Consider the following 7,658-nt stretch of genomic DNA (forward strand, 5'->3'; position numbering starts at 1 on the left):
TATTTTGTTTTTACTCTGTTTTTTTCTTTTTTCTAATTTCCAGAATTTTTTCTTTGTTTGTTTGTTTTTCCAAAGTTGGAATAGAGATTAATAGGGATTTCATATTTCAATAAGAAGAAAGAAAAATAGTCTTGAGTATGTTTATGGAAATTTAGGAATAAAAAGCCAGGAATTAAATTTTCCTTTATTCTTATCAGCAAAGCTTATTATGGTGCCCCCGCAGTTATCATATGGCCATTTAACTCCTTACCTTATCCGGGAAAGTGGATTAGGTTCTCCGTTCTTGTATTGAAAAACAAAATCCCTCTTCATCATTAATTTATAAACAATTTTTTTGGATGAATTTTGTAGAAATATAATAATTTAGGCTTCTACCTTTTCCCATGTACCTGATCATCATTTTTATTGTTCGAGAAATGTATTTATAGACTAATGTGGATTGACTCAAAAGGCGGCACTTGTACCCCTTAAGTAAGATTTCGAGTTCGAATCTTATGAATGGAGAAAAATAATATTATGAGAGTTTTACCCCTTAATAGGTGATCCGTTCAACTGAATTAGTTGGGACTCAATCAGACATTCATATGCCAGAGTTCACACCGAAAAAAAATATGTATCTATAGAATTTTAATCTATTCCACATTTTAGATAGGTTCATTTATAATATCGCAGTATTTAAACTTATTTCATTTATAACTCCATCTTATCCATGTTTTTAGACAAATTTTAGATCTTTTACTTTTCATCCTATTATTTACATCCTCTTTTAACATGTTTCTTTTTCGTTTCCCAGAAACTTATCAGCGTGTATATATATATATATATATATATATCGACAAGACGTAAGGTGCGCTATGCGTGGAACGAATATAATGAAATTTATAAAATTAAGTTCATATTAGAGATGTTTTTATAACCTATACTACTTGTATTTATGTTTTGAAATGTGAGTATATTTATTTTTGAATTTATAAAATTATCAAAACATTATTATTTAACACAAGGAGAACGAAGAGTTGCTATTAAAAAGAAAATAAAAAAAAATAAAAAATAAAAAAAGAAATTGTTTAGTTGCCGAACTTGTAGGTGGAGAGAGGAGGGAAGAGAGGAAGAGAAAAGAAGAAAAATCGGAGAGAAAAGTGGGATAAGCAGGGTTGGTGATAAAAAATATATATAAATTGATAATTTTACCCACATGTTAGTGGCTCAAAATTTTTTATTTTATTTTTCAATGAGCAGTTTTGGAAATACAAAGTTATACCATTAAGGGTTTTTTTCAGTAAAAGTATTATATATATATATATATATATTGTAAAATTACCTTTTGAAATAATTAATTATACTATTAAATATTAAATAAGTTGTGATGCTAAAATTTATAATAGTGAAATTGACAAAGATGATAATACTTATACCAATAAAAGGAAAAACTTGAATTGTCGCTCCCAGAGGAGTCCGAAAGAAAGGGAAAAAAAAAAGAAAAGAAGAAAAGAACCCTATCAGCAATATTATGATAAATAAAAAATTCACCACATACCGTTTATTAGTAATATAAAATATAATTACGGTCGTCATTATTAAGAATTTTCAAATTGTGAATCCCTTTTTCCTTTTAATAAATAAGTTAGATAGAGCAATTAATTACTTTTAAGTACAATTGGAAAAGATAATAACATTTATGTGCAACTTTTATCAAGGAAATCATATAAATTAAATGTTGTAATCAGTTAATTATTTACAGAAAATTATAATTTAATTAAAATCTTCATGTAATATTGATAAAATAGCAATAATTCTATGAATATTTCAAGTACTTTAGCAAAACAATTATAATCTTTGAATTTCATTCTGATAAAAAAAATAAGAATTTTATTGAAGAAAATTATTTTTCATAATCGAATTTTACATTTTAATATTAAATATAAATATGAAAAAAAATTAATATGTTGCAATTTTGTGCAATTTACGGGATGAAAACCAGTATGACTATAGAATGCAAATCTTTTTTAAGTTGATTACTAATTGCCGTCTCACTGTCTTTAAAATTATAGTACCCGATTAAATACAGTGCTAATATTTTGGACTAACTAGTAAATAAGAAAGTAGCACGTGCTCAATGCCTCAATACGTCAGACTCGACCCATGCCATCTATATCTATACCTCTATCTATCTATCTATATATATATATATATATATATAAAGTTATAACCAATGCATCAAACTGAGGTAGAAGGAATAATACCAAAATAATATAAGAGTGTAAAGTAGTAAAATATTTACTAATTTATATGTTAATATACAATATATAAAGAAAATATTCATAAATCTATGTGATGGACTCCAGTCCCAGTACTCAGAACCATGTCAGCAACCCTTAAGCCCGATGCTCACCTAGGCCCATCTGTGGACGAATTGTCTTAATTAATGATTATTGCTTATTTTCTCAATTAAATCAAGGTAAAGCTATTGATTATCTCTATAATACATCAAATATCTCGAATATTTTGGGATCCTATCACATCACACCCCCTCCTACATAAATCCTACAATGTACGTTATTTAATTACAGGCAATATGACTCTCACGAATATGCAATGTTGACTTATTACTCTCATGAATACGCAATGAGCATCAGAGGGGGAAATCGAGAAAAACCTTTGATCTCCCTTGTTTTTGTAGGTTTTAGGGCAACACTAGAAGAAGACCTAGGATCATGAAGACCGTCGAGATTGGAAGATCCATCATTTGGCGCCGTATGTGGGCAACAACACAAAAGACTATGATTGTGGCTACTCTTTGAAGATTGCAATGTGAAGCTTCGACGCTACATCTTGAGCCAATTCTATGAGAGAGACAGAAAGGAGGAAGGGATTATGTGCATACACGAATAAACATATATTTTATTGAAGCGATGATTTTATTGATTTTGCATGTGCTCTGAATTAGGGGTGTGCACGGGTACTGGGTATACGAAATCGGTCGGAATCTACCTGTTAGGGTAGAGTCCGAATAGCTCGTATTGAAAATAGAGTAGGGTCTGGGTATTAAAATAAGGAACCGGTGAAAACCGATTCCGGTTCCGGTTTCTACCTACAGGGTACCCAGAATCGGAACCGGAATCGGTTCTCGGAACTGGATACTAATCTAAAAAAAATAAAAGAGTAAAGTTAATCACTGGAAAATTGAGGTCTTTGTAGTCTGTGACTCTGTACTTCGTAACCTAAATTGCTCTGTCTCTCGCTCTCGTCTTCGATCATCGACTCTCCTCCGTCGCTCTCATCTCCGACTCTCCACTCCAGAGCTTCCTCTCCGTCGCTCTCGTCTCCGACTTGGCACTCCAAAGGCTCCTCAATCAAGCTCTCTTTCCCGGTGAGCTTCTGCCCCCTCTCCGTCCCTCTCATCTCCGTCCCACCATCTGTGTTCTTCTCTGATGCTGCTGTCGACTGTGATACTGATAATCCAGTATATAGTCGCTGCTTAATATATTCCAATTCTCTATCTTTACTCATCTTGTAACTCTGCTTTGATGTTACGGTTATGGTTTCTGTTCGTGATGGATTACTGATTTGTGGCCTGGTTTGTGCAGTCGTCGCACAAGACGTTCAGGATCAAGAAGAAGATGAGGCAGAACAGGCCGATCCTGCACTGGATCCGCATGAGGACCGACAACACCATCAAGTTCGCATCCTTCAATACCTTCCCTTTGTTTAATTTTGATTTTTCTATGAAAACCGGAAGAACTGCCCCTACATTTGAGCTGCTTGCTTTGTAGAGTGCCCTAGATTTTTTCAACGTGGACATTCTATAGATAGAATGTGATATATGTGGATGTGATTAGAATAGCAGTGATGAAATTTCATGGTGAAAGGTCTTGATTTTACTCCACAATTTCGAAAAATTGATGCAAGTGAATTGGTTTCGAATAGGTGCTGTAAAAAGTGCAGTTTGAGTAAGTTGCAAATGGCTTTGTATGATAAGAAAATGAGTAGCGGTCGTTAATTTCTTCATGGAGTACCATATGCACAATTAGGAATCCCTTTTCTTACATGAATCAAGTAGATTTCAAGCCGGAACAAAAAAATTTACAGGTTTCAACAGGGTACCCGGAACCTGTAGTATAATACAGGTTCCGGGTAGGTTTCGGTTCCATGATTCAATAAGGTAGGATCCGATTCCAAAATCTTGGATTTGGAACCGGATCCTTACAGGGTAGGGTCCAGGTATCATGAAAAAATAGAGTACTCGGAACCGATCACCCCTACTCTAAATGCTAATTTGTGGAGATTCCCTTGAAAGTATGCACCGACAGTTGGGCTCGATCATAGTGAAGCCAGCCACAAGCCCTGACAACCTACTCCATCAGTCAATAGGACCTGACTTATTACCAAGTTAACAGCAAGATGTCAACGCCACAAGTCAGTCACGAACAGCGAGAGCCACGAACGAGGCTTATCGTTGTCGAGCAATGAGACCCGCTCAAGTTGGGAATTTATTCCTTCCTCTAATTACATGATTCCACTCATGGTCGGGTGCCGAAGGCTCTACTACGGAAGTACCAGATCGCATCATCGAGTCAACCATGACGTAAGTTGCACGTCAGTGGGTTCCTTTTAAAGTGGCTGAGTATCAACGGACTACAACCCTCCATGCATAGAGTTCGCAAATTGACATACTGTAAGAATATATTATGTATTTACATAATTAAGGAAATAATTTCTTATTTATGTGGCCTTCATGTCACAAAATATTCGATTATTTGAGTAAGATATTTCATATCTTGTGGATTACAGTTAATATCACTTTGATGGGAGGATATATAAGGAAATAATATTCTGAAGGGTCTCGAGCTCCGCCTCATTAAAAGGGCCTGTGTCTCCATCTAGACGTCCCATACGGAGAGGTTATGAGTTAAAAGACACTCTCGGTCTTATTTTGTTTTACATGTCTATCGTGTGACGAGTGGAAAATCATCGACGTCATCAAAGCAATGGTTGGAGGTCAGTTTATTCCGCTGCATAATTTATTACTATTAGATTAAATATTAATCTTACAGTTGGTATCAGAGCCAACCTTCATGCCATGCTTGGTGCTATAGTCGTGCTTGATGATTTTATCATGCAATTAGGGTTTATGATTTACCAATCGATTAAGGTTGATTAGATCTGATTCTTGCAATTAGGGTTTCAATTATAGCAATTGTTGCTTGTTTTCTATAAATGATCTAAATTAGACCTTAATCAAGCCGGATTAGGGTTAATTAAAGTAAATTAAATTTAATTGGGTCGGAATTAAGGGTTTTTTTTTTTACTTTTGGGGCATCTGGTGGCCGTGGGCAACCTTTGGGATGGCTAAAGGCTGCTGCCAACGGCTGGAGGAGGCGGCCGACAAGCACATCGGTCTCGAGCATGGCAGAGGGTGTGCCTCTCTCGCGACAGAAATCAATCGCAGCCCGAGACCTGGTGGTCGAGAGCCAAACAAGCCACTATCGTGGCCCCTGTAGTCGTGATTTCGAGTACCCGTCGCGGTAGCAACTTGTGAGAGGTTGCGGGGCTGCGTCTCGCGTTGTGGGTCATCAGGTCCGAGACCTACACAGCTGGAATCCTGGCCTCGAGCGTCGACCCAGTCGATCCCTTCTTCGATCTCGGTCTCCCGGTCTCAGTCTTCTCGAGTCGTCGCGACTCTGCTCTCGATCTCTGACTCTCCCGAGCTCCGCCTCATTAAAAGGGCCTGTGTCTCCATCTAGACATCTCATACGGAGAGGTTAGGAGTTAGAAGACACTCTCGATCTTATTTTGTTTTACAAGTCTATCGTGTGACGAGTGGAAAATCATCGATGTCATCAAAGCAATGGCTGGAGGTCAGTTTATTCTGCTACATAATTTATTACTATTAGATTAAATATTAATCTTACACATACTACTCGGGACCTGAGAATCGTCAAGCAGAATCATCATGCCTCCGTGTATGGAAGTCTCTGAAGCGAAGTTGTTTCGCTCCAAATAGATTAGCTCTGAATTATGTTAAATGCAACTTCATCATGGTGTGATGTTCCCCCTTTTTTTCTCTTGGTTGGAATTATAGTTTCTATTGATGGGAAATAAAATGTTATAAGTACAAAAGATGGGCAGAGCGTAAAAAGTCTGCCAAATGATGAGGGTAGTGTGGGTGATACCACACCCCAACCAGATTACATGTTTTGGCAATTTGACAAATGCGATGAGGTAAGCTAACTGTCCTCCCGGAGTAAGCATGGCAAACCATTCGATTGAGACCGAAAAGTAGGTGCAAGATGTCGTGACCTAGGTCAAACAAATGCGTAGGGGAGCGGATTTCCGGCAGTTATTGCAGTGATGAGGAGTTTGGAGTCTGCATATAAGCAATGCGGTAGTTCGTCTAATTGAGCTGCGAGGATTAAGCCATTTTGACATGCCAGTGCTTCCGCTCGAAAAGAGTCATCCCCCCTTTGCGAAGATATGGAAACTGCCATAGGAACTCCTACTTCGTTGAGGATTACAGCCGCACCGTAGATGTATGAATGAGTGGAAGTGTTCTGTATCGCGCCAATCCACAAGGATCGACCATCCAGTTGAGGGTACTACTGTTGATCCGCATGGAGTGTTTGGAGTGGGATGAGGAGGAACATGGGGGTTCGCTAACAGACGTGCTGAGATTTTAGATTTCTCAATGTAAGAGATATGTTATGCATGATCACATCAGCATTCGGACGACCACCATCAAACACTATTTTGTTCCGGGCTAGCCAGATACTCCAACAGACCACGCATTTGTAGACTAACAGCTGAATGTCGGGCTGTGTATTGCTGCTTGATGAGTAAAATATCCAATCATGGATAGAGAGACTGAGCCAAGCTTCCGGCCGTACCATCCATTGGGAGGAAAACCAAATTATGTTCGCCATTTGGCAACACCACATCAAATGGTTCCATGTCTCAATTTGATCGAGGAAAAAGGGGCAGTGAGGGTCGTCGGTAAGTCTTCGACGAGTTAATGCGCCACAAAGGGGTAGTGCATTAGATTCCCCACGCTACATAAACATCTTGATTTTGGGAAGTAAAGGCAAAGACCAGAGTCTACTCCAAAAGCGATCTGTATTGCGAGATGATACCATATTATTTGATGATGATCCTGCCATGACGTTCATCCTGGAACTGAGTCTTGTGTAGTAACCTATTTAACAGAATAAATACCCAAGGAGGTAAATCACCAACTTAGTTAGTCTGGAACTGGCCAAGAGGGTAGATGTATATCCTGTAAGGCTCGAAGCAGGTGTAGTGGGACCATACTGCGTAATCGTCCAGTGTTCCACAGGCGATTCGGAAGTAGGATAGAGCTGACCTTTATGTTAGGATTCGTACCTGGTTCATTGATATATGCACAGAGGGGTCTGAGAAAAGGTATCCACGGGTCATCCCAGAGCGAAACGGATCGGCCATCTCCAATTTGCCATATGACTCCCTTCAAGAGGAAATCACGTACCCGAATTAGATCATGCCACACTGCAAAGGCTCCAAATGGGATTGTTGCGATAAAGAAAAGGCCTTGTGGGAAATATTTGGCTCGCATCATCAGTTCCCACATTGAGTCAGTTGATGTCCATAAACGCCAGGCTTGCTTGGAGACTAGAGCCAAATTAAAA

The sequence above is a fragment of the Punica granatum genome, chromosome 4, assembly GCF_007655135.1.
Source record: "Punica granatum isolate Tunisia-2019 chromosome 4, ASM765513v2, whole genome shotgun sequence".
Classification (NCBI taxonomy): Eukaryota; Viridiplantae; Streptophyta; class Magnoliopsida; order Myrtales; family Lythraceae; genus Punica; species Punica granatum.